This window comes from Sinohyriopsis cumingii, chromosome 5, assembly GCF_028554795.1.
Source record: "Sinohyriopsis cumingii isolate HCF-2022 chromosome 5, ASM2855479v2, whole genome shotgun sequence".
Lineage (NCBI taxonomy): Eukaryota > Metazoa > Mollusca > Bivalvia > Unionida > Unionidae > Sinohyriopsis > Sinohyriopsis cumingii.
The window spans coordinates 148,474,723-148,500,423 of record NC_142965.1 but is presented as its reverse complement, the minus strand read 5'-3'; the positions used below and the strand labels follow the sequence as shown (position 1 = coordinate 148,500,423).

The following is a 25,701-nucleotide window of genomic DNA, read 5'->3' as shown; positions in this document are numbered from 1 at the left end:
TATAGAGTCTATAGAGAAATGTTACTCATGACGTTTTGTGACTTTGCCATCCAGACTATACAGTACTGCTACTCATGACTTTGTCAACCAGACTATACAGTAATGCTACTCATGACTTTGTCATACAGACTATACAGTAATGCTACTCATGACCTTTTTGACTTTGTCATCCAGACTATACTGTAATGCTACTCATCACTTTGTCATACAGACTATACAGTAATGCTACTCATCACTTTGTTATAGAGTCTATAGAGAAATGTTACTCATGACGTTTTGTGACTTTGCCATCCAGACTATACAGTACTGCTACTCATGACTTTGTCAACCAGACTATACAGTAATGCTACTCATGACTTTGTCATACAGACTATACAGTAATGCTACTCATCACTTTGTCATACACACTATACAGTAATGCTACTCATGACTTTGTCATCCAGACTATACAGTAATGCTACTCATGACTTTGTCATGCAGATTATAAAGTAATGCTACTCATGACTTTGTCATGCAGATTATACAGTAATGCTACTCATCACGTGGTCATCCAGACTATACAGTAATGTTACTCATGACTTTGTCATCCAGACTATACAGTAATGGTACTCATCACGTGGTCATACAGACTATACATTAATGCTACTCATGACTTTGTCATACACACTATACAGTAATGCGACTCATGACTTTGTCATCCACACTATACAGTAATGCTACTCATGACTTTGTCATACAGACTATACAGTAATGCTACTCATCACTTTGTCATACACACTATACAGTAATGCTACTCATGACTTTGTCATCCAGACTATACAGTAATGCTACTCATGACTTTGTCATGCAGATTATAAAGTAATGCTACTCATGACTTTGTCATGCAGATTATACAGTAATGCTACTCATCACGTGGTCATGCAGACTATACAGTAATGCTACTCATGACCTTTTTGACTTTGTCATCCAGACTATACTGTAATGCTACTCATGACTTTGTCATACAGACTATACAGTAATGCTACTCATCACTTTGTCATACACACTATACAGTAATGCTACTCATGACTTTGTCATCCAGACTATACAGTAATGCTACTCATGACTTTGTCATGCAGATTATAAAGTAATGCTACTCATGACTTTGTCATGCAGATTATACAGTAATGCTACTCATCACGTGGTCATCCAGACTATACAGTAATGTTACTCATGACTTTGTCATCCAGACTATACAGTAATGTTACTCATCACGTGGTCATACAGACTATACATTAATGCTACTCATGACTTTGTCATACACACTATACAGTAATGCGACTCATGACTTTGTCATCCACACTATACAGTAATGCTACTCATGACTTTGTCATGCAGACTATACAGTAATGCTACTCATGACCTTTTTGACTTTGTCATCCAGACTATACTGTAATGCTACTCATCACTTTGTCATACAGACTATACAGTAATGCTACTCATCACTTTGTTATAGAGTCTATAGAGAAATGTTACTCATGACGTTTTGTGACTTTGCCATCCAGACTATACAGTACTGCTACTCATGACTTTGTCAACCAGACTATACAGTAATGCTACTCATGACTTTGTCATACAGACTATACAGTAATGCTACTCATGACCTTTTTGACTTTGTCATCCAGACTATACTGTAATGCTACTCATCACTTTGTCATACAGACTATACAGTAATGCTACTCATCACTTTGTTATAGAGTCTATAGAGAAATGTTACTCATGACGTTTTGTGACTTTGCCATCCAGACTATACAGTACTGCTACTCATGACTTTGTCAACCAGACTATACAGTAATGCTACTCATGACTTTGTCATACAGACTATACAGTAATGCTACTCATCACTTTGTCATACACACTATACAGTAATGCTACTCATGACTTTGTCATCCAGACTATACAGTAATGCTACTCATGACTTTGTCATGCAGATTATAAAGTAATGCTACTCATGACTTTGTCATGCAGATTATACAGTAATGCTACTCATCACGTGGTCATCCAGACTATACAGTAATGTTACTCATGACTTTGTCATCCAGACTATACAGTAATGGTACTCATCACGTGGTCATACAGACTATACATTAATGCTACTCATGACTTTGTCATACACACTATACAGTAATGCGACTCATGACTTTGTCATCCACACTATACAGTAATGCTACTCATGACTTTGTCATACAGACTATACAGTAATGCTACTCATCACTTTGTCATACACACTATACAGTAATGCTACTCATGACTTTGTCATCCAGACTATACAGTAATGCTACTCATGACTTTGTCATGCAGATTATAAAGTAATGCTACTCATGACTTTGTCATGCAGATTATACAGTAATGCTACTCATCACGTGGTCATGCAGACTATACAGTAATGCTACTCATGACCTTTTTGACTTTGTCATCCAGACTATACTGTAATGCTACTCATGACTTTGTCATACAGACTATACAGTAATGCTACTCATCACTTTGTCATACACACTATACAGTAATGCTACTCATGACTTTGTCATCCAGACTATACAGTAATGCTACTCATGACTTTGTCATGCAGATTATAAAGTAATGCTACTCATGACTTTGTCATGCAGATTATACAGTAATGCTACTCATCACGTGGTCATCCAGACTATACAGTAATGTTACTCATGACTTTGTCATCCAGACTATACAGTAATGTTACTCATCACGTGGTCATACAGACTATACATTAATGCTACTCATGACTTTGTCATACACACTATACAGTAATGCGACTCATGACTTTGTCATCCACACTATACAGTAATGCTACTCATGACTTTGTCATGCAGACTATACAGTAATGCTACTCATGACCTTTTTGACTTTGTCATCCAGACTATACTGTAATGCTACTCATCACTTTGTCATACAGACTATACAGTAATGCTACTCATCACTTTGTTATAGAGTCTATAGAGAAATGTTACTCATGACGTTTTGTGACTTTGCCATCCAGACTATACAGTACTGCTACTCATGACTTTGTCAACCAGACTATACAGTAATGCTACTCATGACTTTGTCATACAGACTATACAGTAATGCTACTTATCACTTTGCCATCCAGACTATACAGTAATGCTACTCATGACTTTGTCATCCAGGCTATACAGTAATGCTACTCATAACTTTGTCATACAGACTATACAGTAATGCTACTCATCACTTTGGTAAACAGGCTATACAGTAATGCTACTCATGACTTTGTCATGCAGACTATACAGTAATGCCACTTATCACTTTGCCATCCAGACTATACAGTAATGCTATTCATGGCTTTGTCATCCAGACTATACAGTAATGGTACTCATGATTTTGTCATACAGACTATACAGTAATGCTACTCATCACTTTGTCATACATTAAATGAGCAGGCATTAAATGAGCGGGCTAGTTCAGATTCTGTTATCATGATTTTGTCATACAGACAATACAGTAATGCTACTCATGTGTTTGTCAAACAGAATATATAGTAATGCTACTGATCACTTTGCCATCCAGACTATACAGTAATGCTACTCATCACTTTGTCATACAGACAATACAGTAATGCTACTCGTCAATTTGTCAAACAGACTATGCAGTGATTCTACACATCACCTTGTTATACAGACTATACAGTAATGCTACTCATCACTTTGTCAAACAGACTATACAGTAATGCTACACATCACCTTGTCATATAGACTATATAGTAATGCTACACATCACCTTGTTATACAGACTATACAGTAATGCTACTCATCATTTTTTCATACAGACGATACAGTAATGCTACTCATCACTTTGTCATACAGACTATACAGTAATGCTACTCATAACTTTGTCATCCAGACTATACAGTAATGCTACTCATGACTTTGTCATACAGACTATATAGTAATGCCACTCATCACTTTGGTAAACAGGCTATACAGTAATGCTACTCATGACTTTGTCATGCAGACTATACAGTAATGCTACTTATCACTTTGCCATCCAGACTATACAGTAATGCTACTCATGACTTTGTCATCCAGACTATACAGTAATGCTACTCATGACTTTGTCATACAGACTGTACAGTAATGCTACTCATCACTTTGGTAAACAGGCTATACAGTAATGCTACTCATGATTTTGTCATGCAGATTATGCAGTACTGCTGCTTATCACTTTGTCATACAGACTATACAGTTATGCTACTCATGACTTTTTCATACAGACTATATAGTAATGCTACTCATCACTTTGTCATAAGACTATAAAGTAATGCTAATCTGTGCGTTTTCCCCCTTTGAGATTGTAACCAGATATCTCCATCACAAGGGCTGAGGTCTGTGTTTTGTTAACACTGTTTGGAAACTCAAATTAAGAGAGATGTATGATTTTGTAATGACAATGTTATTGTCATTCTCATTCATTATTCTTAGTCAATTGATTTTGTTGCTATCAATCCCAGGTTCAATTTAAAAGGTTAAGACATTATTCATTACCTTGGTGTTGATAGGTAAATGGAGAAAATTCATAGAAGATGTACAAGCACTGGACAAGTCGATTTTATTTTCTTATTTCATATACCTGCAACAACTTTACCTAAACCACAAAGAAACGAAGTATGGATCACCGTGATTGTTTTAAGTACGGGTGTGATACTAATAAAGATGAATAAAATCACGTAGTTGCTGGAGTGTTGCATTAATAGTAAAACATGACAAACTGAATCAAAATCAGTGTAATGCGAAAGATGGGTCACAGTGGCCAACTTTAAAAAGGAGGGTAGAGTACTTATCAAGATGCATCCTATTGCCGTGTTTCATGAATCCCGGTGTAGCAGCATTAAATAGTAGATAAAAAAGCAATATATACGTGAGCTTATGTAGGTTATATCTACATGCAATCACATAAGCCAGTACCATATTAAAATGTGGGCAGCAATGACCTTCTTTTGATCTTAAACGTTAATAACGCCATACAAGAATCTGCCAAATTAAGTATGCCTAAAATCTGCAATACACAAACTAAATAAACAGTGTTTGGTGGAACGATCATCGTAAAAATGCGCACGAGGATAAAAGAGTCCTCAGTAAGTACAAATGCACAGGAAACTCTTTAGATTTTCTACAATATAATGTCTTAAATAAATTACAAAACAAGCAAAAGAACGATTCTGGCAATATTTCTGATCTAAACTAAATATGAAGTCAAACTCCAAAAGCAGCAGAGGGGGTGAACAGACCATTTTGTAGAAGCCTCCAAATACAGAAATAAGCCTTCTAAAAAAAGGGATTAATGACTTTAAAAATCAAAATAACTAAATACACTGAGGGTTCTCTCCGAGAGTTCCTCTCTAAGAGTCCCTCTTGGGGGTTAGTCCACGTTATTTCTAACTGAAAACTCTTCGCGAGCAAGGACATTACAAAAACGAACCAACTTGAGGTCGCACCCCCTCTGCTGCTATTAATTTATCCAAACGTTTTATCAAGACCCACACGATATCTTGTTCTGGGATCATGTAAGTTTATTGTTATAAATCCATGCGGAGTAGCTTGCGCTCGTGAAAAGTTTTTAAATTAATTATATCCATGTCACCGCCACACCAAGTTTGATGAATAGTTCGCAACGTAAGAGTATCGACTCCATTAAACACAACTAAAATATTACAGTTGTCTCTGATCACTTTTGGTATTTGTGTGTATCGCTGAGTAACATAAATCACATCCGTGTCTTTATGTCTAACTCAAGAAAAAATCCTAGCAGGATTTGATTATTTGTGCAGCATCATATCATCATATACAACCAAATTATTAATAAATCCGTCTAAATCTTCTACGGACATTGCTTCATCAATATTGGTTATAAACTCGATAACATCGTTATCTTTGTCCAACAATCTTGCGTTTTCATTAAAATCTTTAAGTACATTATAACATCTCTGGTCATCTACAGACGGGGCTACCAAATACAAGGTATCCCATTTTAGCCATCTCATTATAAGATTAAGCAGCAACTGTGTCTTTCCACTTCCAGAGGTCCTTATTAGTATCATTCTGATGGAATTCGGTAACGCAGGATGGTGTTTGACAGGTTCTCGTTTTAGAGTCACCGAGAAATTAATTATATCCATATTATATAAATACATGAATCTATATTGTTTACGTTGTAGAACTAAAATCCCAACTAATGATCTATCCACGGTTACAACAAAAAATGCGAGAATAGCATATGGTGCAAAATGTGCAGTATGTAACAGAAAAAAAAGTTTTCTTTTTTACCTAAAAAGATGGTGGTGATATTGCTAAATTAATGTCAAAGTTCCCAGGTATTCGCAGGGCTAAATACCCAGGAGAAAAACATCTCCCAGGATATAATTATTGCGGTCCTGGTACTCGACTCGATATCAGCCTTGATAATCAGGATCAACCAAAACCAGGTGAATATCCTATAAATGATATTGATAAAGCATGTCACGTTCATGATGAATCATATAAAAGCAAAAACCTACAAGACAGACATATTGCAGATGTGAAGTTGATTCATTCATTAAATTCTATATAAAAAAATTATATCAGAGAATCATTATCTAACTGGTTAGTAAAATCTGCAATGAAAGGTAAATTAGCGCTAGGGGCTGGTAATGTATAAATGGAATCGATTTATTATTCTCCAAGAGGATACTGGAGGGATAAAGCAGCAAATAGCAAACTTCTGATGCAGCAGCGGTTACACATTCTACTGCTAAAGCGTGGTTATCCAAACAGGCAATATGGCAAATTTACCTACCACCACCGAAACAAATTCAGTACGGGTATTTCGATGTTAGTGTTCCTAATGAAGTTCATCAGGCTGATATTCTGTTTTACCTCATGATACGATTAAAGCACGCAGACGTCAAATAACATGTAAATACGCGATAACAATTGTTGATGTTGCAAGTAGATATATAGATAAAGAACCATTATCATCTAAAACATCATCTGATGTAGCCGATGCGTTTGAACGAATTTATCAACCAGGAAGGTGGTCTACGATGGCCACAACTATTACAGGTTGATCCTGGCAAGGAATTGCTTGGTCCAGTATCATCGTTGATGAAGCGACATAATGTCAAATTACGAAGTGGTCATACTGCAATTCATCGTGATCAGGCAATTGTTGAACGATTTAATCAAACACTTGCTGAGCGGTTATTTGGATATCAATACGTGAGGGAATTCATTCAAGATACGAGATCTCGTAAATGGGTTGCAAGATTCCCAAGTGTGTTAACCGCGTTAAATAACGAGATTACTCAAACAACCAACATGAAACCCGTTCATGCAATTACAAAAAATATACCTGTACAATGACGCAGTTTTTCAGCGCAGCCAGTATTAGGTAATGTTACTGTAAGATATTTATATGAACAAGGTGAACTTGAAGGTGGTAAAAAAAAAGAACGACTGATCATATTTGGAGTATTACAACGCACAATATATCTAGCGTAGTAAGATCTACTGGTAGACCCGCAATCTACGGACTAGATTCAACTGCTCCTCAGCGTGGATTTGTACGTGAACAATTACAAATAATTCCTTAAGACACACACTTACCGCCCAGATCACTTAACTAGCACCAAGGGTGTCAGCACCCCGACGTCGATTACACTCAAGACAGGTCAACATCGTATTTTCACGTGAATGACCAAGACGGTTATTTTTTCTATATATGGTAAATTGTCTTGGATTATTACTCGAGTACTGCCACAATGTTATACAATTACAACTTGCACAATGATTATTCTGCTGTTGTTTCAGCGTGTTGATAAATTCAACATCAAGGTCAAAATCACGTTTTTTTTATCACTTTGTTTATGACCAACTATTTGTTTTCTTATTATATCATTCTCATCGAGGACACCGCTAATGATTTCCGTAACGTCTATGACAATTCTTCGCAGCTGAGAAATTCTTCTGACTCTAGACACTGCGAGATAAACTAAATTTGACCATTCGATACGATCATAGACGATCCAAACTCGAGTATCAGAAATAGTTAACCCCTGAGATGAGTGAATTGTCATCGCGTATCCTAGTCTCCACGGAGATTTATTTGTTTTTAGCGCATCCTCTACAACACTGATATCAACTGCGACAATATCATTCAACACAAGATTTTGTTTCTCGGTCTGTCCTGGTATATCAACGTCAATATTTTGCCGTCGCGTATCTGCTCGTCGATAACACAATGACAATGGCAACGTTGGACACTTTTCTTCATGTATCTGAAACAACTCCCTTTGAAGTGTATCACGAACTATCTTTCTACTTGCAACTATCAAATCATTTGGTCTCCACGTTTGCAGAAAATCATTCACAGAGGTTTCTGAAATTATTTTACGCATTATGTCACACTGGGTTTTATTCGGTTGTAGTCTGATTAATTTTTTTATCTCACTTAATTCTGCATCAAGTGCTCTATGATCATAGGTATCTCCAAGTAATAACCAACAAAATTTCTCAGCCAATCATGTGAAGATGGTCCAACTACGGGTGGTGGTTGACCGTGATCACCGCACATAATTACAGCAGTATTTTTTCTTAATAGCCAATCAAGAAATGTTTTTAATGTTTCTAATGATACTGTACATATTTCATCCTAAGCGATAGTCCTTGGAATATATTTCTCTCCCATTCGATCAGGAGTCCATGTGTCACCCTTCCATCGGAAGAAGCTGTGATAGGTACACGATTGTACTCCTCGTTGTTTCATCTCTCGAAGGAGTCTATGTGCAGGAGTTAAAACGATCATATCTGAGTTCTGAAATAGTTCGATCGCTTGAGTGGTTTTACCAAAACCTCCAAGTCCGTTTAGATAAACCGTTTTATTTCTAGTTATTGGATCGTACACCGATGGTGCAGACGATAGCTTCAATGTTTGATGTTTTTTACAATAAATATCTTTAACTTTAACATCAGCGGATTCGGAATAATCGAGTATACTTTCCTTTTTATTCTCCACGAACCCCAAGATGCACAAGTGTCTATATTTAATTTTTCTAACAATCCTAAATATTTTTAATTGATATAAAACGAATCCGTAGCGACTCTGACAGTTAACTCAGGAAACCTGTTTATCATCGACAATAGATTTATCGAAACGTACGCTAACATTGATGATCTTAAATGAGTAAACTGCGGTGACTCACCGTCCATATAACTTACAATTGTACCTAATTTAGTTCCATTTGGCAAAAAAGCTATTTCTCGACTTATAAACGTGTTTCTGTTCGTTGTATCAGCGATCTTCCTTGGGTGATTATTTTTCTAATCAGTTTTATCGGGGTTTTCGTCATCAGAATACTGTTTTTGCTGTGGTTACCAAACTTCGGTTTGTTTCCGGTATGATATATAATTGCTTCACTTACAATCAACGATATTATTATTTTACAATCGAGTATATACCGTAACAATACTATTGGTGCCCACGTTTTTTCTGAAAAATGTTTTCCAAACCAAACATAACAAATTGGATGAAGTCCTTTAGCAAACTCGAATGACTCGATACAAGCGAATCCAGTTGTCAAAATCCGGTAATGGTCCATTTATCGATACTCGCGTCATCTCGTGTGTCGGATCACCGAATCTCTTAAAATATACAGAACAATCTCCGTATCCAAAAAAACTTCCCGGATAACATGCAACCATATCAACCGAAATAACATCTTTATGATCGTATTTAGTATTCCATAATCCAAAGTGCGCGTATTCGATACAACTCGATTTTATATCATCAAGAAAATCAAACCGAGTCGGTTTCCACGAATTTTTCTTTCTAGCAAAATGAGCCGCAACTGACGGAACAGTAAAGCAGTTGATCAAAAGTTCGTCAGTATCATAAGTATATCGCAGCGCTAGAGTTTTCATTTTTGTGTGAAGAAGATCTGTTCGATAGATAACGCCGTGTTGAGAATTAAAATTCAGTTGAATAGAAAAATACGAAATATTTTCGGTGATAACTGTAAATGGTTAACTATATAATATCTTTTGAATCATATATCTGTCAGATGCTTCTGTAGCTCATTGCTAGAACATCGAAGATGAAACTCGAGGTCTGGCGATCGAGTCCCATGACAGACAACTGTCGGTGGTTACGCATATTTGCGCTTTTTATAATTAATTGGGGGCTCCGCCAAAACCCCTGACACTCAACAGAAAAAAACCACCCTGCCACCATGTCACTACGTGGTGGATACACGTTTTTGTATCACCCACGGGCTGATTATGGGGTGGGTTTCAAAATATGTCGAGTGTATAGAATGGCACCGTATATGTTGTATCGTCCTTAATTAAAATTTATATGTTGTGCTGTCCTTAATTAAGTTTGTATATATTTCATGTGCCCTCTGAACTTGCCAGAATGCAGTGGCAGGCTATGATTTTATATGGGGATTATATGCTGTGTTGTCCTTATGTATATCCTCTAAACTTGCTAGAATGCGGTGGCAGGCTAGGAGTTAATATGGGGATTATATGTTGTGTTGTCCTTATGTATATCCTCTAAACTTGCTAGAATGCTGTGGCAGGCTAGGAGTTTGTATGGGGATTATTTTTTTTTTGTTTTAAGATATATATATATATATATATATATATATATATATATATATATATATATATATATATATATATATATATATATATATATATATATATATATATATATAATGAACCATGAAAATATCAATGATATTATTTCTGCTATTAAAAAATTAGAATAAGACGGTATTAATATATCTGATGAACTGAATCCTGAAAAAAAATGTATTTCTGTTTATGAAATTTTAGAAGAACTTAAAAATGATCATGGATACACACTACCGTCTGAATACAAGTTTATAAAATGAATTCAGGCGGCGATGTTCCAGTCACTAGCTGCACTGAAAGATGATCAGATCAAGGGATTCGTCCCTCTCTCTGCCGCAGTAGAAAAAATTAAATCCGAGTTATCTCGTGAATACGAGGCAAAGAAAACAATTAATACTCGTATAAGACAATTAAGAAAAATTATGTCAGATCGTGAAACGACCGAGCACGTATAATATTTTATTTATTCTGAAATATTTTATTTATTCTGAATTTTTTTAATTCTGAAGTATTTTATTATTCTGAAATATTTTATTTATTCTGAAACATTTTATTCATTCTGAAACATTTTATTTATTCTGAAATATTTTGTTATTATTCTCAAATATTTTTTATCATAAAATCTGCATCGATTTGTATAATTTTGAATACCTAACTACCCATCAATTTCAGGATATAAAAAATATTTCAGAATAATAATAAAATATTTCAGAATAAATAAAATACTTTAAAATAAATAAAATATTTCAGAATAAAAATAAAAATATTTCAGAAGAATAATAAGATATTTATTTGTAGTTCTTTTGCAAAACTGATCGATTTACATGATTTTGACTACCTAACTACCCATTAGAATTAAAAAACTGATCGATTTACATGATTTTGAGTACCATCCACCCCATCAATTTCTGAATAAATAAAATATTTGTGATGAATAAATAAAATATTTGTGATCAAAGATCATTATGACAAAAGTCCTTAGGATTAAAGGTCTTAAGATCAGAAATCTTTTCACATACAGATTCACAACTAATTCTTCGCCACGCAGGTCAATTAAGCGTCCGAGATAGTCAGTGAGTTTAAAATGTATTCGTGATAATACACTATTATGACACCGTAGATAAACCGGATTGATCGGTTCTTGCACAATCAAAAACCCAGGTGGATCTTTTGGCGTGAATGAATAAAGAATAAATCCTTGCTGGGCTTGATTTGATTTTGTTGTGTCCGTGCTGTAGCTTCCATCGATTACATCACACACAAGACTGACCGCGACCACATAAGTTATATTTACAATTTCCGGGGATACATGTCGTCCTTGCCCTTGTGGATCATTGTTGTACCGGAGAATAGTTGCCGGTGGTAGTGTTTCTTTGTACCGTGTGAGTATTTCAGTTTTCGTTGATTACATCATTGACTGATTTTCTTAATTCGGGTACGATATACCCGGAAGATTTATAATTTGGCACCGTAGTTTCTGTTATTTTGTATTCAGTTAAAAACTGTTGTCTATCGTCTGACTTTTTAATATTAATTATTTCCTGAATTATTCGCTGGTGAAGATATTCCATGTTAGATAAGAGCTGATTTAGTATTTCAATGTGTTTGATGATTTCACTACGTAGTCGTGACAAATCAAAAAGATGTTCTTGGAAACGCTGCCGTTGTCGCTGTAGTTGTGTTTTATGTTCTTGATTAATTTCTTTAAAATATTTAACAATATAACTTAGTTCAATACCTGGGCCTCCTCCTCTTTCTTCTTTTCTTCCTTCAGAAATTATCTCATTAACAAAAGTCCAAACTATATAGTCCTTGTTGAAAAAGATAAAATAACTACCCAAAGTTGTGCTTTTTATCTCAAATAAATGTTGCTTGTATGATGGTTCAAAATCGTGATATGATTGCTTGTCCGTGACATAGTCGGACTTGTTTGGTTCTGGTAACGGTGGTGGTGTCGGTGGTTGAATTTCAGGCCATCCTAACACTGTTCTGATCGAACTCTGATATATATCCACGGCGTAGTCGGGCTTACTGAGATCATCGTGGTTTTCAACGGAGTTGTGTTTGTCACGATATGTTGAAGTAGCTCTACTGACGTTGTCATTATTGAATATACTCGTACCTTCAATACCAGCGTAGTTGTATATTTTAATCATCTCTGAAAACTCGAAATCAGATATAATTCCATCACCGAGACTTGCTGACAACAACGAAGATAACTTCGAGTATGCTGTTGTCGCCGTATGTAATTTTATCATGTAATCGGATAATTTTTCATTCGTGCAAGTACATATTTTTTTTGCAATAATATTGAAAACACCAGCAATTGTTGTTGTGACCGAAATACAGATTGTCATGGCTACTGGTGCAATCATTGTCATTGCTGATAATATTACGCCAGTGGATACACCAATCGCGGATGCTGAATAAACAATTACGTCAACGATAACTAATCGTCTACGATATTTCTTTATTTTTACCGTGTATTGTTCGACGGTATATTTTAATTTTGCTTGCCATTCACGTGCTTGATTATACCTAAATTTTTGACATTCGATTGGGGTACTCATATTTTATACAGTGACCAATTGAAGTGTTTCAGCTACAAATTCTAGACACCACCAGTAAGATGTTGCGGTTAATTTCTTATCAGCTGCTTCCAGAATAAATATTTCTTCGTTTCCTCTGTTTAATATGATAGAAACAACTCCAGAAAACTTATCAGTTGAATGACGCCATGGATACGTTGGAAATATTTCAAATTTTGCAACACTATGCACAGACAGCCTGTACACGCCAGTGACTGTTGCGGTATATCTAAGAGTTTTATTTTGCTGTGACCATGTTGCAAATCCAGATGATAATAATATGCCCGGGAGTTACTCCGGGTGGAATTTAAATCACACTAATTTTGTTAACAATCTCAGGAATTCCACTTACGATGTCTTCGAGTGTTTTCTTGATAGTATCGATGTTAGTTTTGATATCAGAGAGTTTTGCGTCAACGGTGAGCGGAGTACCGAAGAATTTATCTGTGGCTCCATCGGTTTTTCTAAAATTTCTGCGAAGATTTGCAAACTCGTTTACGTGTACGTCATACTCGGCCCGCAACGTGGATAGTTTACCATCTATGGTGTTGTAGTTAACGTCAACATATTGTTTCGTTGCGGCATCTTCGTCGGATGTTGGATCTCTTAACACCACTATTTTATTTCCGTTCATGCTGAGTTCACATGTCATTGTGTCACCAGTAATTTTTAAACGATTAGCAACAGTTTTTGCAATTTCATCTCTGATGGTTGTAAACGATATACTTGAGTCTTTGATTTTTTACTCTGTCAGTGAACACAGGGATGTTACCCGAAGTAGCTCCAATAACCCTACGGATTATTTCATGCCAGCTGATATACCTAGTTTTTAGTTTTCCGTATCGGTCTTGAAAAATAACAATCTCAGCTGGGTCTATCCTGGACAACGTTAAAAGATTATCGATTTCATCTTTGGTAGCATATTTTGATAAATCCACATCGTCGCGTTTTTTACCTTTAACTGAGAGAGATCTTCCGTAAATATCAACCATTATTATTTAGGGATTGTTTAATTTATCCGCGGTATACTCGTGCACGACTTTGTGAGGTGGTTTGGTTGATTTTGATAATGCGTCAAGTACATTAATTACTTCACGGCCACATATTGGTGGATCGGTTAATGTTTGTGTTGGTAGCGTTGAATACCAAACTGGAATGGGAGCGGAAGTACTTCGTACTCTATGTATGTATTTTAGAAATTCAACTGGCCGTGCTAACCCATACGAATCAACATAAACAGTTACACGTGGATGTATCGCGTAAGCAACCCTGAGAATCCCTGGACCATCGCTGTTATCGAGATTAATAATTCCAGTTTCTGGATTATTCGGTTCACGTGGTAACTGATCTCTCATAAAACACCTCTGAAATTTTTTATATTTAATTGTTTAGCATCGTCGAGCAAATCAAAATTTGACATCGGTATGAGACGCGCTGCGTCTGTTAACGGCGTTTGGGGTACCATGAGGGCGGAGTTCCTGGTAGTCTTAGACCCGCTTCCTTTTTTATATCCCTTCCCAGTTTCTTTCTTTAATGCCATTCCAGAAGCAGTTCCAACAGCACCTAACGCAGCTACTTTAACGACAGCTGGAGCATCAGCAGCTATCAGCGCTGGCATTGCTGCAAGAAGTGGGAAATTACCACCTGTTTTAACCATATCTTTAATGGCGCTCGGAGAAAGTACAAGTTGAACTCCAGTTTTTGATTTCAGTGCTTTATTGAAGTGTTTAATCTGATTCTTGGTTAATGATAGTTTATTTGGACCACCACTAGAAATCTGACTCTGTTTTAAAGTTATTTTTGTTCCACAGTTTTTTGTTGAATTTGATTGAAGTTTCTTGACCTGACCGGAAGTCAGAGTTACGTTAACATGAATGTATGACATTTTTTGATAAATACTTGTGTTTCTAAATAACACGATTAAAGATTTTCTACTGGTGCATCAACGATTCTCATTCGACCACTACCACCTTCAAGTAACATGGCTTTATCACTGAGTATGACCGCGATTACTCTGTAAGGACCATAAACAACTGGTGGACCAGACGCGAGTTCTGGCGGGGCACCAACACGAGCTCGGAAGTGTATATCAACGACAGATTGTTTGGATAAATCAAGATGCTCTAGCGAAACGTAATAAATCGGATACAGATTTGTAAAATCTAACTGTGATATTTGCAGCCCTGTGTCTATGTTTTGATCACGTCCCATAAATGTCATCAAACAATGATATACGCGTGCCACATGATTTATCGTATAATCTAACGATATATCTTCGGATGGTTCTTGTTGTTCGTTTATCCTCAACGAATCCTCGCTAACACCGAGATTGTCAAATAGCATATGTGAACGTTCTTGACTACCCGTCCGATTATTATTTTGCAACGCAATAAAAATATGTCGTGGCGCAGAAACACCTTGCTGTGATGCTATATGCCATGTAAATATGCCTTTAGCGGTACTTTGAACAGCATTGGTGGTTACTGTTAACCATGATAGCAATGATTTACCGCCTTGATCCATAAAAGACAATAATTTCTGTTTTTCTGTGACCGATGGAATCATTACAGGCATCCACAGTGATAGTTTTGTTATATTTACTATACCAGCATCAGCAACGCCATCCCCTCGCCAGATCGCACCATTATCATCACCTTTTCTTACGAGTACAACTGTGTGTTTAACTCCAAAGATGACTTTTCTAACATCTCTTCAAAAGATGTGAGACAGCGGAATCGCACACGAAAAACTTTTTCTATTTCCTAACAACATTGATCGGCGTGTTGAAAATCCTAAGTTGTAAGTCGCATTAGTACTAATAATTATCGGCTCCACATCTGCGTCAGCAGCAGCGGCAGAATGATTTTTGGTCCTCTCGTAGTATATTGAATATGATCAGCGTGGTTGGTAACATCCTTAGCAAACATCATTTATGGACTAGCTGATCTTGTATAATCATCAGAATATCTTGCTAGACCAATTATTGTTGTAGCAACATCGACATCCTTCTGAATCGATTCGATCAACGTCCCCGTTGATTTGATTGTCTTGCATCATAGGAATAAAATTGATAATCACGTACTGATTCAACTTTGAGGACAGGTGCATTAATGTCAAATGCTGAGTCGGATACACGTTTAAACATTTTATTATATACCTTCGATTTAAATTAATTATGAACGAACACGAAGTCCACTTCCTGCTATCAAATTTGCAGTAATATTTCTTTGTACTTCATCAGATCCTTGATCCATCAGGGCTGCTAGTTTTTTATTTGCGGCTTGATTTATTATTTTACTGACATCTACAGGCATATCTGTAGTGCTTGGTAATTTTACTGGTGGTTGTGATTTTCGTCGCATTAATAGTGCTATTCTATCTTTGATCGCCGAGAACGCCTTACCAGCAACATTGACAATTGCACCAGGAGCTTTTCCACGAACGACATTAATAGATTTCATAAATAATTGTTTTTCAACAGGTGCTACTTTCTTTGGAGCTAATCTTCTAAATAACCCTTGAACAACATCACCAAGTCCATCTCCATAGGTTGCTCTGTAGATTGGTAATCGTGAGTTTATTATTCTGGCCTGTACGGGTCTATAATGTCTATTGTGCATGATCATATTTATTTAGATATCATTTATCTAATCATGGTGACTGGAGTCACTGTAATCATCAACAAGTTCAAATCGATAAGTTCTCGGTAAACACCGATATTCATGATACCACCTTGAAATAATCGCCGACAAATATCAGCTGCTTCATTAATTATTTCTGGTGAGTTATTTCCGGCACGTTTCCCCCCATGAGAACTTCTAACCGTGACACGTCATTGAGGATATTATCAGGACAAGCAAAATTATTTTCTCCTGATGTAGTCAGGAAACAACTTCCTACAGCGCTCGGAGGATCATCATCATCCTTTCCTGCCAACCTATGTTCCCTTTCTCTTTTAAACTCCTCAATTGGTTCCCTCAATGTAGTAAGTTGTCGGGTGTATAATCGCTGCAGGGGTGAAGGTTTTTGCTGCGGTGAAGAAGATTGTTGTTGTTCTATCTGTTGCAGAGATGGAAGAAGTTGATAAGAAGGTTCCTGCTGTTGTTTTGTCATTACTTTTTTCTCTCCTTTTCTTTTTTTTTTTTTTTTGTTTTGTTTCTTCCTTTCCTTCTCGTTCATATTTTTCATTTGAAATTACTCCGTCCATAAAAATTTCATAAATATTATCTTTGGTTATCCGGTTAATACCCCGGTTTATTTTATACACAAAATTAATCCATATATCACGACTAATAGTTTTAAGATATTCAGGTTTTAAATAATTATGTCTGTAAGGAAAACTTGAAGTAGCAAACGCACCAAATTCCAAAATATTGTCTCTAGTTTTTTAATGAAATACTTCTTATTGTCTGTATACCATCATCAGTAAATTTTTCCGTAAAAGCATCATCCATTTTTTTTGTTCTTCTTTACCCACAGGGTCAGCGACACTAACTTGTGATTGGGGTTTGGGCTGTGCGGCAGCTATATCAGTTGGAAGATCTCGTAAAATCTCTTTTGTTTTCTTGGTTCTCGCTGCTATTTTTTCAGTTTGTTCGGCGGTTTGTTTTGATACTGGAAGAAGATCTTCCTTGATGACAGTTGTAACTTTTTCAGTAGCTGTTGTGACGGGTTTAAATAATTGTTCTGCACCTTCTGTGAATTCAGTTTGTGCTTGCTGCTGCGCTTGTAAGTCTTCTCTAAAAGAATCTCTCACGGTTATACATTTTTAATTGTTTCTAGTCGCTCTCGGGCTAACCGGGCAGTATAAGATTCTGGTTGTACCATTATTTATTACAACATAATGATTTAATTACAGCAGCAGGGGAGGTGCGACCTCAAGTTGGTTCGTTTTTGTAATGTACTTGCTCGCGAAGAGTTTTCAGTTAGAAATAACGTGGACTAACCCCCAAGAGGGACTCTTAGAGAGGAACTCTCGGAGAGAACCCTCGGTGTATTTAGTTATTTTGATTTTTAAGGTTATTAATCCCCTTTTTTAGGAAGGCTTAGTTCGGTATTTGGACGCTTCTACAAAATGGTATGTTCACCCCCTCTGCTGCTACAAACAAATCTGGGATTAAATAAAAACAATCCTTAGGAAGACAATAAACCTAATCCATAGATTATGAGGTGCAAACAATAACCAAGAAAAAGCTAATATGCTCGCCAGTCGCATCTCTGACGTGAGTAGCAATACAACTCACACCACATATTTTCATGAACACCAGGGAAAAGTAGAAATTACCCTTAAACATCTCTTTAAAGATATAGCAACCAAGCAATCAGATTTAAATTGTGAAATCACCATTTATGAATGAGAATTAGCATTAGGGTCGAAGAAAGAAACACCCCCCCCCCCCCGGAAAAGATCAAATTGGATATGTCATATATAAAAACCTCTCTAACAACATTACAACAATTACTATAAAACTGCTTAACAAAATTTGGAATAGCTGGTAATTACCTGATAGCTGGAAACAAGCCATTGTCGTGCCGATCCCTAAACCCGGCAAAGACCCTAACAACATAAACTCGTACCGACCCATCTCCCTCAATAATAACATTTGTAAACTTATGGAAACAATATTGGCCAACAGATTAAAAAACCATCTTGAAAGTAACAACATGCTATCGGAAAAGCAATGTGGCTTTCATAACAAGCGATCCACCACTAATCAGCTACTAAGACTAGAAGCGGACATAGAGCTAGCATTCAACTCAAACAGGAAATCAGTTAGAAACCTTATACCTGTCTTCCTCGACCTAGAAAAGGCATTTGAACTTGTCTGGACAAAAAAGATTGATTGCAAAACTAAACCACTTCGGAATTACTGGACTGAAAACATCTTTACAGGTCGAACAGTTATTACTAGGGTAGGGAACCTAATTCGGAAGAACACACCCTAGAAATGGAATCACGTCACAATTAATACTTCCAGTTTCAGTACCCACGAATGTAGTTCTAGTCTATTTTTAGAACAGTTTTTCCTCTCTCATTTTGGTGGTGATAGAAGAGATTTATTTATGCATTTTTAGTAGAGATTTAAAGGTAACAGTTTATTCTATATAATATGAGCTCAGGATATTGTTGTCTGTGTGTATTTCGGCGACAGTGTACAGTGAGTAATAAGGCCTTGGTGATGATCCGGAAGTGAAATCTGTGTTATGTTTACATGCTGCAATGTTGACAGTCCAGCTTCTCAAAAAAGAGCAGGTTCACCGTCAAGTCACCTTTGAAGGTATTTTAGATTAACATATGATTTGCATTAATTTTCACACAGTAGTAAGATCAGTAATGAGAAACAAATGTAGAGAACATATAGTAAAATTGTGTTCTATGTCCAAAAGGACACCCACATGGGAGAGAACTCAGCCCTACGCTCTTCAATATCATGATCAACGACCTGGATCATGACCTCACCTCCAAAAAGGTAAACATTTCGCAATTCGCCGATGATAGCGGTATCTGGGGGTCAGGAAACCCCGCTAGCTACCAAGTAATCACGGAAATCCAGTAAAGTTAGATAATATAGGGAGATGGGAAATAAATAGGGTTTAAGATCTCACAAGAAAAACGTACTAACCAACTTATTTACCCTAAACTTTACATACAAGGTGGCAAGGTGGTACGGTTCCTAAGCATTTACTTTGATAACCACCTTACCTGGAAACATCAAATTGATCACCTAATTCAAAATTGCAATAAATATATAAACCTACTAAGAAACCTTAAAGGGACCACTAAGAGATCCTACCAAGAAACAATGGTCATCGTCTTTAGAGCACTTATAAGATCGAAACTAGACTATGGTTGCCAAGTTTACAATTCAGAAAAACAAACATGCCTGAAAAACTGGATGCTATTCAAAGACAAGCACTGGTTGTCTGCACTGACACCTTACCCTCGACCTTGTTGGACGAACGCCAAGTCCTCACTGGAGTCCTAACCTACACTAGTTTCGTAAAAATATACACTGATGGATCCAAAACACATGAGCCACTCAGAACAGCAATTGCAGTAGTAATCCCAGAATATAACATTCAAATAGGAACCAGGCTATCAGATCACTGCACTACATTCAAAACATAATTCTGTGCTATTATTGAATCGTTAACCTGGATTAAAGTTAACAACATCCAAAAGTTAGCAATCATCAGCGACTCTCTTAGTGTAATTACATCAATAAAAGCCCATCCACTAAATCAAGAGAATAGTTCTTTACTAAGACTTATCATCTGTTAAACGAATTATCCACTAGAAGTCAGATAGTTGAATTTATGTGGATAGCATCGCATATATGATTCCTTGGTAATGAACAAACCTATAAAGTCGCCAAAAGTATACTAGGAGACCTAAACCCTGCCACACTTAAGTATAGCATCCCAGTAGCCCAACGTTTCACTAAAACCTATATCAACCAAAAATGGCATTAATACTGGAATACTACCCTCAAAGATAGGAAGCTATATTCCACACTGAATTAAGTTAACAGGCCATTAAACCACAGAAAGTAAACAGTTCGGACCAAACAATCATTAATCGAATTATGACAGGCATGACAAAATTAGCTGGCAGCTTTGGCAAGCATCCAGGACCCAAACCCACAATCAATAACTACTACCACTGCCATACCATAGAGGACCTCCATCATATATTTAAATATTGCTCTAAATATCAGTTGCCAAGAACTAAATTCCACAAAGCACAAAAAGAAATTGGATTACCTTATAGACCCGGAAATCCTAGACAATAACAACCCCAACATAAATATAACATACCGAAACATCTTAAACTTTCTAAACAAAACCGGGCTGAAAGAAACAATATAACACATTCCCAACCTACCCTGTCAGGCATTAAGCAGAACATAATAGAAGGAACAACCTAAGGGACGGGTGTCTTTGAGATGTCAATAGGGACCTGTTTATACCGCAAACATACCCGCCTCTCAATAGGTCAACATCATAACCACACAACAACTAACATCAACATCCCCGAACAGAGTCACAATTATAAAGAAACTACTAAAAATGCGGACATAAATAAGACTCAACCCTATAGACGCATGTCTTTTATGCGTCACCATGGGACCTGATTATTCAGCAAAGATGTCCGTCTTCCCCAACATTACCTCTGTTTAATTAAACATTAAAAGCAAAACAATAACTCTCCCTAAAACGCAAAATACAGAGACCTTAGATAAGTTCATGTTCTAGCAAAACAACATTATCAACAAACAATTCCCTCAGTTATTAAATTTTAAAAAAAATCCTTTTTCAATCCCCTTTCCTTCTCTCACTTTCTCTAAATTAACCTGCAAACTAATTCATCCTATATTCATCCTACCATACTAACACCTCTCAACCAAAAGATGACAGCCACCTCACTATGAAGTTTTTCGATTCCAAAACCTTAATGTTATAAGGTGGTCCGAACCCCCAGGACCCTCAGGGTCCGCCACACAAGGCCATTGCGTAAACCTAGATTAGAGAAACATTAAGGCCCCAAAAAGCCTTATATAAGGTGATCAAAGCCCCTATGACCATCAGGCACCGTTGCACAAGGCGGCAAAAAACCCCAACTAATTTACGTTTACTTATGGTCCCAAATAATTACAGGTTGACATACTACAAGACCAATAGGTCCCTACAATAATAAAGTAGATTATTTAAGACCCCAAAACGTTAGCTCATGTAAGGTGGTCTAAGAACAGAACCATCAGGGCAAGTCACACAAGGTGACAAACCAGACATTAAATAGCATACAAATGGCTATCATCTATGCCACCATCTTTAAACTAACAAATACAAAACAGCACAAGAGTTTTCAAGAAATTTTCGGCAATTCAGTATTCAAAATTAAAAATTCGTACAAGACGAATTTTTTTTAGGCCAACACCCTTGAGTCAACAAGCAGCTTACGGTGGATCGGCGTCTGCCTGTCTGCCTGCGCTACGTCCTCCCATGCCTTGGTAGGACAACAATTTAACAGCGTGCATTGCGCGCATAAATATCATACCAAGAGAAAATCTCTACAACGAAATACACGAGTGCGTTCTGGTACTACTCCCACTCATCTACTAAATTTGGTAGAAGCGGACTGAAACATGAGTGTGTGTTGGGTCTATTCCCACTCATGACAGCCTATCATTCATGTAGCATGGAACACTTTTTTCGTTATTTGACGGCTTAATAACAGCACTCTTTGAGTGCATTAACGCCTGGGGGATGCGGCTCTGACTCCTTTCCCCAGCAATAATTAACAGCCTGCGGTGCAGGTATTGACCAGTGGCACGTGCACACTGGTGCGCACACCACTTTAATTTAAACAACCAAACAAAATAACATTTCGCGCCATTCAACATTGAATAATCAAAGAAGATGGCTTCGAACCAGATTGAGGTCATGACACATTGCAAGAGGCTATAGACGACCTTGGTATGGTGGAGGAGATCATCATGAAATTTGAGTATGGTGTTTATACTATTCAGAGAGCCAAGATGGCGGCAAACAATGTAAATTAGACAAAGGAAAGATTAAGACAGCTGCTGAAAAAAGTAAAAGAGGACAAGAAGGACGAAGAAGACAGAATGAGAATGAGAAAGTGGAATGAAAAAAATCGAGAAAGAAGAGGAAGAGAACAGGAGAAGGAAAAGATGAGAAGAAAATAGAAGAAGAACGTAGGAGAGAAAATAAGAAGTTGGTGGAGGAAAAGAAGATATTAGAAGACAAAGAAGAACAAACCCAAAGGCCCTTTTCAGGGCCACTCATATGCCTGGACAAAATTTCTCTCTTGACTAAAAGATTTTTTAGTCGAGTTTATATTTTATGTTTGCCTCGAAAGCTTTTGCTCTCTTGCCTCAATTTTTAAGTCAATTTTATATTTTAGTTGTGATAGATTGATGTTCGTCAATTTATGTGTGTGTCCTATGTTTATGTCCCGCCTGTCCCACCTCACCAAGCATTCTTCTATTCGTACAGTTTATGAACTAGCTGAACTAGCAGGGCGGTACATAGCATTATAGTTTTTCCCACTGTTTGGTCCGATTGAGGTCAGCCCCTTGCACCATTGTTGCCAATGTCTAGTACCGTGACGTCACCCCTGTTCCATTTCCCCGTGTCGCTAGACAGTCCCAATAATTTTTGTCGCTCTATAGTCCCATCCATGTTAAAATTCCCCATGTGAAATTCTCCTTGTCGCCAGGGTACAACTCATCTGGTTTAACATTTAAGTATGGTAGTGCTGGGTTGGCCTTCAAATACCTGATTTTAAATTCAATTTCATTTTACATTTAACACTGAATCAGCGTTTTTGAATTCTTTGTCTCTGACAATGTCAATATCTTTTCCATAGTCTTATCCATATCTGTTTACAGCTGCACGAACATTTTTTCAATGAATTCTTATGATATTCTTGCGCTTGATCAGCTGGCAATTTTGTGATCCTGGGTGAGAAAAAAATGGGTTGGGCCTCAGCGAAGAAACTTCTTAAGTGGCCACTCAGCGGCCTCAAAAATGAATGTCCCAGTTCCCATGATATTATTGTTGTTGTTGTGTATAGCTAAGGTGACGGAGGTCATTGGGTTCTCTGTGTGAGAAGTTATCAATCTCTGATCTGTTTCATTTTCGGCGCATGTAACATTCATCGCAATATCATCAAATGCATCTCCATCTGCTTCAATGTCTGCGATTATTTGTTTTAACTCGTTGTCATCTAATTGTTCAAAAAAGTCAGCAGAAAATTGCATTGAAAAATCACCGTAATCGACCATTTGGATCGACTATGTAGTAGACGAACGCAAACGCGTATAGTAAACTATGCATTTCAAGCAAAAAATATTGGAAAAAACATAAAAAGGGTATAATTTATATTTATTTGATGAATAAAAAATTAAAAAGACGAAACAATTGTTTCACTTGCTATGTTTATGTATGTTCCAAACAGTACAAAAACCGAAAAGAGTCCTAGAATTTATCGAAGTGTAGAAAATTCCAGATCAGAATCACGTGACCGTTTACAGCCAATCGTACTGCAGAAAATCCGTTTTGTTTATAAAAACTGGAATTATTTTCAATTGAAATTTTCTTCATAATAGTTTCCACCCATATTTCCTGATCATGGCATTATTCTGATGTGAACAACTTATTTCTAGGCTCATATTTATGGTATTAGACGCAAAGATCATGGCTTTATCACCCCAGTTTAGACGTTTCGCATAACGGCCATTAATTATCCTTATTGACGATTTCAGTCACTTAAACATCAAAAATAGTGCGTGCAAAATCAATAAATTCAGTTTCGGTGTACCCAGATCTTTTTAGAAAAAGAGGATTGTGAACTTTTCTTCAAAAATGCCTTCTTCATTTAAATTTTTTGATAACTGACATAGTCTAAAAGCATGCGTCCTGACTTCGGGAAATCTATATACCATGATTTACTTGGAAGAAAGGTCTACGTGGCAGACAATACATGTAAAAATATTGAATGATCGCTATTAATACGTACGCACTAGACTCTATGAATAATTCAAATATTAACTTACAAATAAACTCGACGAAGGATTTCTTATAATAAACACGAAGTGGACTTTATGGATAGACTAAATCTAGAAAATTTACCTGTATATGTCCGACCGCAGTGGAACATCTACAGCTTTGAGCGTTCTATAGACTCTATAAACGAGGCTTATGACACGTTTACTGATAACACTGTTATTGACTTATCAATCGCTATCTCAGTGCAATGCTTTGGAGCTCCGTCATAGAAAGGCCGTTATTATACAAGCTGTTACATTGTCGTAGGGAAGAAAAAGAGAAGTGGTTTGAATATAGCAGTTTAAAAGTCAAATAAAACCAAATAAATGTAAACATATTCTTACCAAGGCTATATTTGTGTTCCCTAAAATAAGGCCCTGATCACCACACGTGGTTCAGTTAAAGTAAAACATGTTCAGTTATAATTGAAAGAAACTCCGTTAAAGTTAATAATCAGTAAGACATTAAATTTAAACAGGACATATATTGCGAATGGAAAAATGTGATTTATACGTAGATACGGTTGTATGTGAAGTCATTGAGAATTTAATCATATATTTGTGTCTCTATGCAGTAAAGAAGTTTCTTTATAATTTACAATGTATGTAAGATGTCATTTAAGAACAGGTGTCCTTTATATGGATAGTCGACTGTGACTGATTTCATCAGATAAATATTCAACTATATCACTCAATTTAACATCAACATGATTTCAACTAATTATACAATGTTGTACTTTATATAAGTTGTATACTTCGTATCAGTGAACAAATACACTTTCATCACACACGATATAAAGACCATAATTTCACAAATGTTTTTACTGGCTTACATCATTACATTGTATGAATAAACTGATA

General features: G+C 36.5%; 1 protein-coding gene across 1 annotated transcript in view; it reads right to left on the bottom strand.

Annotated features, from left to right (window-relative positions):
* Positions 1-24,984, bottom strand: part of LOC149800433 (uncharacterized) — a 94,347-nt gene extending 69,363 nt beyond the window's left edge. The window contains exon 1 of the mRNA XM_089960064.1: positions 24,926-24,984. The gene's annotated coding sequence lies outside the window, so the exon portion shown is untranslated. The remainder of the gene's footprint in view (positions 1-24,925) is intronic.
* Between the last annotated feature and the right edge of the window lie 717 nt (positions 24,985-25,701).